Source organism: Carassius gibelio, chromosome A23 (genome assembly GCF_023724105.1).
Source record: "Carassius gibelio isolate Cgi1373 ecotype wild population from Czech Republic chromosome A23, carGib1.2-hapl.c, whole genome shotgun sequence".
Classification (NCBI taxonomy): domain Eukaryota; kingdom Metazoa; phylum Chordata; class Actinopteri; order Cypriniformes; family Cyprinidae; genus Carassius; species Carassius gibelio.
This window is the reverse complement of record NC_068393.1, coordinates 2328692-2341193: the sequence shown is the minus strand read 5'-3', so window position 1 is coordinate 2341193 and position 12502 is coordinate 2328692. Positions and strand designations below refer to the sequence as shown.

The 12502-nt window shown below is 39.7% G+C and overlaps 1 non-coding gene and 1 pseudogene across 1 annotated transcript; one reads left to right on the top strand and one right to left on the bottom strand.

Moving 5' to 3' along the window:
- LOC127944301 (uncharacterized protein K02A2.6-like) overlaps positions 1-12502 on the bottom strand; it is a 106114-nt pseudogene that overhangs the window by 62868 nt on the left and 30744 nt on the right.
- LOC127945414 (U1 spliceosomal RNA) lies at positions 744-907 on the top strand. Its single transcript, XR_008150748.1, has one exon. It is a non-coding gene; the product is annotated as a U1 spliceosomal RNA (small nuclear RNA).

Below are 12502 nucleotides of genomic sequence, written 5' to 3'. Positions count from 1 at the left end.
GATATAAATGGGAGAGATTGAGAAGAGACAAAATAAAAAAGACACATGAATATGGAGGAAAAGGAGTACCGCGATATTGCATGGATGGCAGTCCATGAGATCCTCCCGGTCAGGCCCATGATGCACTCCAGATGCATGGCAAGGAATTCAATGTGCCCACGAGCAGGGTGTGGCAAGCTCAATGAAATGGTGAGGCATATGCTCTGGGAGAGCATCACTGCAAGGGATCTGTGGGCAATGGCCGGCCTCCATGTCCTAACCTACAAACTAATAATGATTGGTTTGAGCCAGTAGGGTAAGCTAGCACTTTGCATAAATTAACCTCTGGCTCAACATAAACTGTGTGAAAGATGCAATTTGGACATAGAGAAACCTGCTGGTGAAGAAGCAGGTGCAGGTGTCTTCTCATTCCACCATGGAGCTGGCAAAGATTAGGATGCAGGAGTATGCCGCAAGCTGATATTTGGATGTTGGGGCCGGAGCTTTATGGAAAGAGGTCCTTGTAGCCATGAGCCCTGACTGCTCGTAGATGCCCCACACATTAAATTGGAAAGGGGCAGTGGTTCCACAGTTTAAGAGAGTCTCCTCTGGGAGCCTGATTCGGTTGGTTTAAGGATTTAGATTTTTTGTTGGAGATTTGATGAAAAGACAAATTGATTTTATTTCTTATATTTGTACAAAGTAACCGTTGATGAGGATGTTAAAGACACAAATCGTACGTCTGACTGGCCACCTGGGCCTTCATACTTACCTGGCAGGGGAGACACCATGATCAAGAAGGCATTTCAGCCAGGGCGAGGCTTTTCCATTAGACTTTAGCCATGCTAACCCCTGTGAATTCCCCAAATGTGGGAATCTCAACTGCTTATTTTATAGTAGCTGGGGACTGTGTTCGCACTCTCCCCTGAAACTGCTAGTGAATCAAAGCCGAAGAGTTTTTTCTATGAAAAATTCTTCATCTCTCTTTCCTTTTGGGTGCTGAATGATCCCGAGAGCTATTCAGAATGAGGATGCTGGGTATGTGTTGTGCATGTGTGAAACAAAGTCACTAATGCTCTTGACAGATCGGCCCCTGTTGGGTGGCTTAATTCAAATTTAGTACAGACCTCACTTTTGCAGGTTGACTGGACTGACTGCACCCTATCTGTAGCTATTTTCATGTTTGTTTGGATGTCCTTTTTCAATTAAGATTTTTTTTTTCTGCTTAGAGGGTTAGCTTGTGTCTCGTTCGGCTCGAGCCAAGGATTCCAATGACATAACGCATGTAGCTCTGGAACGAACCATTTGGGAGTTACGAGCGATGCCATACTTTCCGTCGCTGCAGAGCCGTCAAGCCGATCGGGCCAAGGCCCGGTGACGTTGCAGATGGGGGAGGGCCCTACCATCCCCCAGTGTTTCAGGTCTCCCAGACTTACCAAAGCCGACATGGGCATCGCTGCATCCGGCTTCCTCACTGCTACGTCATAGCAGCATCACTTCTCTGCCTTTTGGCAAAGATCACATGGTCTGGTCGGATGGTTGAGGCTGCAATTGCTTCTCGGTGGATCTTTAGGCTCATGTGTGGCTTGTTACACAGGTCCTCTACCCTCCAAGAGATATATTGACTATATATAGATATATATACACACTGATATATAGACTTATGTGCCCTCTAGAAGCTTGTATTCTGCAAATGAACGTCGCTTGATTGTGACATCCCAAAGAAGCACAAAGTCACTTTTACGGACTTTTAAATTAAACGTTCCCCTCTGGTGGAATGAACTCCCCAACTCAATCCGAGCAGCTGAGTCCTTAGCCGTCTTCAAGAATCGGCTTAAAACCCATCTCTTCCATCTTTATTTGACCCTCTAACTTTAACACTCACTATTCTAATTCTATTCTTTAAAAATCTAACTACCTTTCTAATCTTTTTTGTGTTCTATTTTCTTTTCATTTATTTTGCAATTGTATATGTATGTGTGTGTGTATGTGTAAAGACCTCTAACTAGCTTGCTCTATTCTTAAATTTTATTTTTTTTATTCTATCTGTTTTCTTTTTATTTATTATATTATTTAAAACCCCATGCTACGTGTACTGTGTTAACCTAACTGAGACTTGTTATAGCACTTATACAGTATTGTTCAAAATAATAGCAGTACAATGTGACTAACCAGAATAATCAAGGTTTTTAGTATATTTTTTATTGCTACGTGGCAAACAAGTTACCAGTAGGTTCAGTAGATTGTCAGAAAACAAACAAGACCCAGCATTCATGATATGCACGCTCTTAAGGCTGTGCAATTGGGCAATTAGTTGAAAGGGGTGTGTTCAAAAAAATAGCAGTGTCTACCTTTGACTGTACAAACTCAAAACTATTTTGTACAAACATTTTTTTTTCTTCTGGGATTTAGCAATCCTGTGAATCACTAAACTAATATTTAGTTGTATGACCACAGTTTTTTAAAACTGCTTGACATCTGTGTGGCATGGAGTCAACCAACTTGTGGCACCTCTCAGCTGTTATTCCACTCCATGATTCTTTAACAACATTCCACAATTCATTCACATTTCTTGGTTTTGCTTCAGAAACAGCATTTTTGATATCACCCCACAAGTTCTCAATTGGATTAAGGTCTGGAGATTGGGCTGGCCACTCCATAACATTAATTTTGTTGGTTTGGAACCAAGACTTTGCCCGTTTACTAGTGTGTTTTGGGTCATTGTCTTGTTGAAACAACCATTTCAAGGGCATGTCCTCTTCAGCATAGGGCAACATGACCTCTTCAAGTATTTTAACATATGCAAACTGATCCATGATCCCTGGTATGCGATAAATAGGCCCAACACCATAGTAGGAGAAACATGCCCATATCATGATGCTTGCACCTCCATGCTTCACTGTCTTCACTGTGTACTGTGGCTTGAATTCAGAGTTTGGGGGTCGTCTCACAAACTGCCTGTGGCCCTTGGACCCAAAAAGAACAATTTTACTCTCATCAGTCCACAAAATGTTCCTCCATTTCTCTTTAGGCCAGTTGATGTGTTCTTTGGCAAATTGTAACCTCTTCTGCACATGCCTTTTTTTTAACAGAGGGACTTTGCGGGGGATTCTTGAAAATAGATTAGCTTCACACAGACGCCTTCTAACTGTCACAGTACTTACAGGTAACTCCAGACTGTCTTTGATCATCCTGGAGGTGATCATTGGCTGAGCCTTTGCCATTCTGGTTATTCTTCTATCCATTTTGATGGTTGTCTTCCGTTTTCTTCCACGTCTCTCTGGTTTTGCTCTCCATTTTAAGGCATTGGAGATCATTTTAGCTGAACAGCCTATCATTTTTTGCACCTCTTTATAGGTTTTCCCCTCTCTAATCAACTTTTTAATCAAAGTACGCTGTTCTTCTGAACAATGTCTTGAACGACCCATTTTCCTCAGCTTTCAAATGCATGTTCAACAAGTGTTGGCTTCATCCTTAAATAGGGGCCACCTGATTCACACCTGTTTCTTCACAAAATTGATGACCTCAGTGATTGAATGCCACACTGCTATTTTTTTGAACACACCCCTTTCAACTAATTCAACTAATTGCCCAATTGCACAGCCTTAAGAGCGTGCATATCATGAATGCTGGGTCTCATTTGTTTTCTGAGAATCTACTGAACCTACTGGTAACTTGTTTGCCACGTAGCAATAAAAAAATATACGAAAAACCTTGATTATTCTGGTTAGTCACATTGTACTGCTATTATTTTGAACAATACTGTATATCATTGCTCTTTTTGTTATTTTTGATCGCTTCCACTGTCTTCATCTGTAAGTCGCTTTGGATAAAAGCGTCTGCTAAATGAATAAATGTAAATGTATATTGACAAGCAAGTTTTAATTGGAGACGACTCGCTCTGCAGAGAATCTACTTGTTTTTAAGGTAAGAAGGTTTTATCTAATTTATTCAGTTAATTGAATATTGCGGCATGCAGAGGCACCACAGCGTGTGCTTTTTATTCAAGGAGGTCGAAAGAAAGCGTATGGACCGTATGGACTTTTCCATAAAGCTTGTCCAGCAGACCTTACATTTTAAGCCCAAAGATCTGAACTGCTTGATGACTCTGCCCCTGAGCATAGGTTTTGACTCGAGTTTTAAGACTGCTTCCCTGCTTAATGATGTCTGGCAAAGGTTTGAAACCGTTATATCCCAGTTTTCTGTTCATGGTGGAGAAACACTCTGACAACACGCTTAAAACTGTGATTGTCAGAATGTTCACTTTAATGTTCACTAGATTTTGAGGCCAGGCGGTCAAGGTGCTAGATGAAGATGGTATCTGCAAATTCTCTTGGCGAATCCCCATTAAACAATGGGAGAATGCTGGGGGCTACCATGGCCTGAAACATCTGCCCTCTATTATTGTGCTTGGAGAGAAAAGAGGCTACATTCAGTAACAGGGTATGGCTAAGTTATTTCAGAAATATGGTAGATTCGGTCACTTAGCCGATGTATGCCAAGAATAAGTATGCGGGAAGTGCAAAGAAATTGGACATGGTTTTGAACAATATACGAATGGCAGGCAGTGCAACCTTTGTGGAGATTCAAACCACCACACAGAGATTTCCCTAAAAGTTTTGCCAACCAGCTCAAAATGGCTGCCCTACATTGGCACCAAACCAATGTAGCCAAACAAATGAATAAAGGAAGGAGGAGGCGGTCCCTGAGGTTTTCAAAATTTCAAAATGAATTTCAAATTCCCAGCCAACTTCAAGGATTGAGCAGGAAGGAGGAAGTGGAGCAGCGTCAAACTATATAATTGAACTAGAAAAAGTCACAGAAGGAGAAGAGAGTGAAGAAGAAACAAGCTCTTTCCTAGAAACTGTTTCAGATTTGGTTGAGAAATCCAGTTGAAAGAGGGTTTGCAAGAGGGTTTCTTTGTAGCACCTAAAGCGTCAAGCACCTTCTCTCCTGGCCCTAGTTCATCTGTCTCTTACTGTTTTAACCATACTGCTCATGGCCCTCACCATCTCTACCATTAACCCCTTACCAGTCATGGGGGGGGGGGGGTCATTTTTGGCATGGAAACAGAAATGACATTGTAAGGGAAACAGGTCGATTTAGCTCAAAGGGAATCATTTAAGATTTTAAAGGGAATTTGAACAGAATCACTGTTTCACGGCTGTTCACGGAGACGCGCCTGCGGTTCAGTGAACGAGCCGTTTAACATCAAATCTGCGCTGGATACTAATATCCAAACTATAGTGAAAACACTATCAATTAGCACAGTAACAAGATCGGCAGTTTAAGACATTAACTTGTAAGCACAAAACACAAGATACTTCTCTTTTCAATATGAATAAGGCTTTATTAGATAAATCTAAGACATATAAACTAAACTAACACATAAACGCACGCACACACACATTCACACAAGTTGCAGGAAGGTCGAAAGTTAGGGGAAGATGAGTTTAAGAGAATGGAAATATGGAATTCCAAGTTTACAGCAATACCTTAAATTGCATAGACATGAACAACCATCAATCACGTAATTAGCACTCGCACTGAGTTCCTCAATGGGGTTAAAATTATATTAGATACACCAGCACAACAAATATCTGGGAATACGTTGCCTTCGTTTGCTGTGAAAGGGACTCCCGTTGAAAGGGGTATCCCGGTGTCGCTGATTGGCTGGAAGTTCAGTTGGCTGAAGTGACGTCTTGGGGAGCCCGTGCTTGGGCGTTGGCTGAAGCTGGAGTTGTGTGGCTGGTTGGAGTTCAAACGCGCAGACGAGGTTGACGTTACAAAACTTAACTCAGAACACGAAACTCTCAAATGGAAAAGAAAAGAAATAAAGTTTGACGAGACTAGGTTGTGTTCCTTCTCATTGTGGCATAGTAGCAGCAGGCAGGCACGCTGGAACCGCGCTCAAAGAACAATGATGACTAACCACATGGCTAGATGCTACAAGCTAAAGCTAGGTAGCAAAGCTACAAGCTAAAAGCTAAGAGCAGGCATGACTAATAGCATGACTGATAGCACGAGCAAGGCTGGAACTAAAAGCAGACTAAAAGCAAAATTACATCGTGTCCAAAGTATTTAAACTTCCTTGTTGGCCACCCCTCAAATGTTGCCTTGACCAATCAGATATGGTCTTGGGTCTGGGGTCATAAATCATTTGTTTATCTTACCAAGCATGTGGTTCCTGCCCCGCAGGATTTAATTTTGGACATGATTCCTATAACACAATTATGATATATTTTACAAATAAATGATTGTCAGGACAATATCAAGCAAGAAAATTCGATTATATCAATACTAGACATGACTATGTATCCTATAGTTATCAAAAGACATACACAATAAGTGATTATACATGATAGTCAAATGTGTGGGTTACACATAAATGAATATGGAGTTAAGCAATGGAACGATTCATTTAGAAGTCTTTTTGAGTTCATTCTGGTCCATATATAATGTATAAAAAGCAGTTTCTTTGCCATTCTCTGGCAAAGGGACTTTTCTGTGAAGACAAAGGTTTAAAGCCCTTCCCCCTTAGGAATTTCAGTCTGGTTCTGCCTGATGGGGGAAGTCAGTGCAAGTATTTAACATGATCTCCTGGGTTTACATGTGATGTCCAGCGTTGCATTTCAATCACGACCAATAAATTTGACAATCTCTTCTTCGAATTAAAATTGTTAATAATTGTTCTATTGGTGTTAATGTTGAAAGCTGTTGTGTGAACAAGTTGGTTGGTTGGTTATCTTGCTTGGTTCTTGTGGCACTAGAACTGATTTATGACTTCCTGAGGAGTTCGGCACTCGTTTCAATGCACACAGCTCTGATAGACTCTTTGATTTGTCTAGTTTGACTCATTTCTGCTACAACATACCCAAAATAAAATCGTTTCTGCTCATGATTCTTTCTGACTAGATACATATTCAACATTTGTTCACAAAGCTGACACTTCAAAGTTTACTGTTCATGAATCAGAATCACACAGACTGTTATGATAATAGAGATATATAAGCTCAAACATAAAAACAAAAATAAAAATATTAAAAACATTTTAAAAATGTATTTAAAAATGGTTGATGTAGGATGAGTTTAGAAACACAGTCTTTCAAAACTTCATTAGAAATTTCATAATCTAATCTGTAAAACTGTGAATTTTATGAAATATTTCCTAAGGCCATGTCATGTGTGTTTTAGAGAAGGCTAATCTGATTGATTTATGGCACTTGTCATTTCTCTAAGATCTCACATGTAAACACTCCTGTGTATTTTGTATGTGTGTTTGGCTTTGAAAACTCCCCGATTTGTGATTCTATTGTTCTCACCAAACAAGTCTTTCACACCTCCGCCAGGTATGACACATTATCTGCTTTTGCTTTTATTCCACTTTTATCAGCCTTTATTGTGGTATTTTTAAGCTTTACAATCCACTAAGCTCACTTCTGTCTCAGTATGCATTTAGCCCTTATTTATCAAAAGTCTTACTATAAAAATACAACAAAACATTTTCTTATGACCTCAATATTATTGAGACAAAAATGCATTATGAAGAAGAAATGCACCTGTTATTAGTAGCATTAGAGCTAACGTTAGCATTAAGCTACATCGGACAATTTATGAAATTATTAGTACATTTTTACTCAAAACTCACTTTAAACCCCGATCGAGTGTTTGTAATAACTTCCTTTTGCGATCACGGGTGGAATTTGGTCATATACTATTTATAGCCTTTTACATCACTGCACAAGTTAGCATTTCAGATGTAAATTATTTTCAATTTTTTTTATAAAACGCCCTAGATCTCAAGAAAATCTCATACCAAGCTTTACTATCATAATTGCGGGTTTATTATTCGGATACTTCGTGTATACAGAGGTGTTTCAGTGTTGTTGTGGGCAGATATGAACCAGGAAGTGTACAGGAAGCATGTGACACGATTGCGGCGGTGTCCGGTTATGACACTCTAAAGATTGACAAGATGAAGGACCAGTTAGAGTTTGTCTGACACACAGCATGAGCACACATCACTGCACACACACAGATCGCTCGTCAAAGTGGTCTAAATCAGTGGAAATGGACGCGGATATGCATCTTTGGTCTATAAATCCTTATTGACGCTGTTCAGTGAGTCTATGTGAACACAAATAAACCGCTGCTGACGTGACTGAATATGAACGAGTGGAGTATTTTGCACTCCTGACATAAATTACTAAATAACTGTCACTGCAACAATGTTTTTTTTTATCAAAATATTGGTCAAATATCGAAGGTAGAGTCTTTAAACTTTCAATTGATGCACAGTTTGTCCAGATCAAATAAGAGAGTGATGTTTAACGTGCTGTGAAAGTGAAACAATAATAAACTGGGGCCGTCAGCGATGCTTGCAAGTAAAGGGGTTAATGTAAGAAGTGTGAGGTCCAACATGAGAGCACAGAGCATTTTATACCTTTTAAGTCAGATTTTATTTTACTGCAACAGAGTGCTCTGCCCTTTTTAACTAGGTATACGAAGATGGAGGAGCTATGGTTTCCTGCTTCCTTCATATGGACTGGATCAAACCAAAATAAAAATGGTGTCACTATTTTAATAAAAATTCCTAATATCTCGATGAAGGGCAGCATGGTGGTTAGGGAAGGGCGGGCTCTTTTAGCAAACCTGACTTTTTTTAGGGAGAGATTTTGAGGTTCTTAATGTGTATGGTTATACAGAAAAAAATGACAGGTATGAGCTTTTATAAGACTTTCAGCCCCACATGTTAGGTAGGGCTCCTCTAATAGTGACAGGGGATTTTAACTGTGTTTTATCAAAAAAAAGATAGAAAGTAAGAGAAGATTTTAAGGTTGATAAGACTTTTATCACAGAGTTTAATCAGAGATTTTATGTTAGTTGACTGTTTAAAAAATGCATCAAAAAGAGGAGGCCTTCACCTGGTTCAGTGGTGATGGCACCAAAGCCTCGAATTGATTACCTATTTATAAGAGACTGTCCACCGACCGATGCCATATTGACCCCACACTTCTTTTCAGATCACTTGATGCTATCTTGCACCCTTTCACTACCCACAGGTGTGACAGTAGGGGGAGGGCTGTGGAAGCTGAAATGCTCCCTTTTAGAGGATGAAGAGGTAGTCTGTGAGTATAGGGAGTAGTTCAGCCAATGGCAGACCCTCCAAGACTTTTATGATACATGAGCACAGTGGTGGAAGATGGTGAAGGATTGGACAATCCGGTTTTTATGAAGGTAGGGACAAGGAGAATAGGGAAAAACGATGCATGATGGGGCTGCAAGAGAGACTACAAAGGTATTTTAATCTTTTAAACAATGGATTTGATTTTAGCAATGAAATTCAAGAACTTAAAAAAGAAATGTTGACCTGCACCAGTCTTCATAGCAAAGGGGTCATTTTAAGAAGTAAAGAGAAAGAACTAGAAGAGGGTGAAAAGTGTACAACAACAGAAGTCGTGGCCTAATGGTTAGAGGGTTGGACTCCCAATCGAAGGGTTGTGGGTTCTAGTCTTGGGCCGGACGGAATTGTGGGTGGGGGTAGTGCATGTACAGTTCTGTCTCCACCTTCAATACCATGACTTAGGTGCCCTTGAGCAAGGCATCAAACCCCCAACTGCTCCCCGGGCGCCGCAGCATAAATGGCTGCCCACTGCTCCGGGTGTGTGCTCACAGTGTGTGTGTGTGTGTTCACTACTCTGTGTGTGTGCATTTCGGATGGGTTAAATGCAGAGCACAAATTCTGAGTATGGGTCACCATACTTGGCTGAATGTCACTTCACTTTAGTCACTTTAGAAGAGATTTTAAATGGAGTGGAAAGTTTTTATGAAGAATTATACCATTTTAAAGAAGTACACAATGACACCTTGGAAGCACTTTTAATTTTTATAGTCAAGAGAAAGTCAGAAGTTGAAATGAGCTTTTAGCCCAAGATTTTACTCTTTTATAATCCTCTTTTATAAGAGTTGGTAGTGGAGTTTTTTCTTACATTTTGGGACATTTTAGCTCAAGAACTTTTAAATATTTTTAAAGACATTGAGACCCTTGATGGACTCCCAGAGATTTTTAGAATAGGGATAGTTTCTTTGCTTCATAAAAAAAGGTGACCAGACTGATTTGAAAAACTGGAGACCGCTAATACTTTTAAACTTTGACTAAGCTTTTTGACAAAATTTTAGCAACATGAATGTTGACTGTTTTAGATAACCTGATTCACCCAGATCAAGCTTGTGCTGTGCCCGAAAGAAAGACAACAGACAGCCTAGTGCTGATTAGAGACGCCATCTGTTACGCGAGAGACAGAAATATTTGGGTAGTAGTCCTAAATTAGGCATTTTACCAAGTCTTGCACCAGTAACTTTTTCAGCTTGGGTGGGACTGCTGTACAAAGGTCTAGTCAGCAAAATTCTAGTAAATGGGCATATATCCAAGGCAGTAAATATCTGCAATGGTGTTCATCAGGGCTGTCCTTTATCTCCTCTTCTGTACGTGGTTTCCATCAAGCCACTGGCAAAGATCTTGAGAAGGGACAAATGAATCAAAGGACTAAACGTTCCTGGGACAGGTGGACTAACAGCTACTTGTGTTTTATTTATGGATGATGTAACCCTTTTAGCTACCAACATTTTATCTATACAGAGAGCTATAGATTTGACTCATTGATACTGTCGGGCCTCTGGCGCTAAGCTCAACAGAAGCAAGTCCGAGGCCCTGCTCTTCGGGCCGTGGGAGGGAATGAACATAGGTGGACTGAAGGCCTCCTAGATCATTTTAATATCTGATACGTCAGATATTACAAGCCCAGGGCTTGCTCTGTCAGCTCCACGCATTGGCCTGAAATTGCAGTGTCTCCGGGAAAGGTGTGCTTCCCCTTTTTGGGAATTGCCACTTATTTTGAGTGAAAGCAGAGCAAGTAATGAAATATGCCCTTGCAGATGCCATGGTTACCGATTATTGCAAACTCTTCTCTTCACTAATAAGCTGATGCATCAAACAAGGTGTGTTTGTTTAAAGGGAGTCATCTAGAACAAGGGTTAGGAAGTGCTGGCCCAAATGTGGCCTCAACTGCATGAAACGGTGCTGCGGTGAAACGAAGCAGAAGGTTTTTTTTTCTCCTATTTCTTTTTTTCACAAAACATTCATCATCTCTCTTTCTTTTTAAGTGCTAAATTAGTTCTGTCATATGCTTTGTATGTGTTGTACTTGTGTGAAACAGTCACTTACAATCTTTTTGTCCCCTGGTTGTTGGATTAGTTAAAATTTATCATCGACCTCACTATGCAAATAGATTGGACTGACTGTTTCCTTGCTGTAGCCGTTTTCATGTTTGTTTTGTTGTCCTTTTTCATTTATTTTTTTTCTGCTAACAGCGCCACCAAATGGCTAGTTGCAGCTCCCTTTTTCAGCTGAGCGCAGACTGAGCTTGTGGATAGGTGTGCTGATTTGGGTGAAGTGATCTCATTCCATTCTTAAGTTATAGCCATTTTAGCAACCTCAAACACACCACCTTCGAAAGTTTTGAGGTCCCCTCACCAAGATGAAGATTGTAGATTGTAGTGTTATCATGCAGTATTGAAACTGACTAAACACCAAGTTAAACCATAGCCAATGAAGACAGAGACTCTTCCTCATTAACATTGTGGTGAAAACTATATTAAAACAATACAGCAATATTTAGTGTCCAGTGTCTTGACTAACATAGCATTATAAATTATGTTTACATAAGCATAAACTACTGTTCTCTTTGTAGCAGTGATTACAATGGCTATAGCATTGCTGAAAGTTTGTACACAATGGTAAACAAAAATTTTAGCAACTTATCTAAACATAATCTTTTTAACAAAATCATCACTAATATGTGATCTTTAACATAACTAATGTAATATAAATGAATTTACGGCATTGCCTCTATGATGCTCTTAAGTAGATGCAATGGATTATCAGAGAGAGCACACCATCTCTCTCTCTCTCTCTCTCATTTTATTGGCGGGTCGCAACCAACTTGTTCAGGTGCATACCGCCACCTACTGTACCGGGGTTTGCAACTTCAAGGCTTCACGTACTTGGCATTAAAAAAAGAAATAAAAAAATAATAATAAAAATTTAAAAAAAAATACTTGTGGAAACACCCTATATGCTGTGCTCTAACCCTGTATATAAGAGAGCACACCATGTCTGTCTCATTGTTTTTCATGTAGAACTGGGAGCACTAACAGGAAGTGACTAAACAGGAAGTGACTTCATCACATGAAACAGAAAATATAATTTTTACAAATGAGGTAGACAAAGAAAAAGTAAATATGAACTTCACATTTTTACTTGAGAATATTTGCCAAAAATATTTAAAGCTAAAATTTGAAACTTCTTAAAGGGCAACACATGGATGATTATTGACAGTCAGACTCCAGAGTCTTTCTGTGCAGCTTTGGGTGGGACTGGGCAAAATACTTGGCGCTAGCTTGCAAAAAATAATTTTCTACAAAATCCAAAAAGTCATTTGGCTCGATATAGTGCATTTACCAT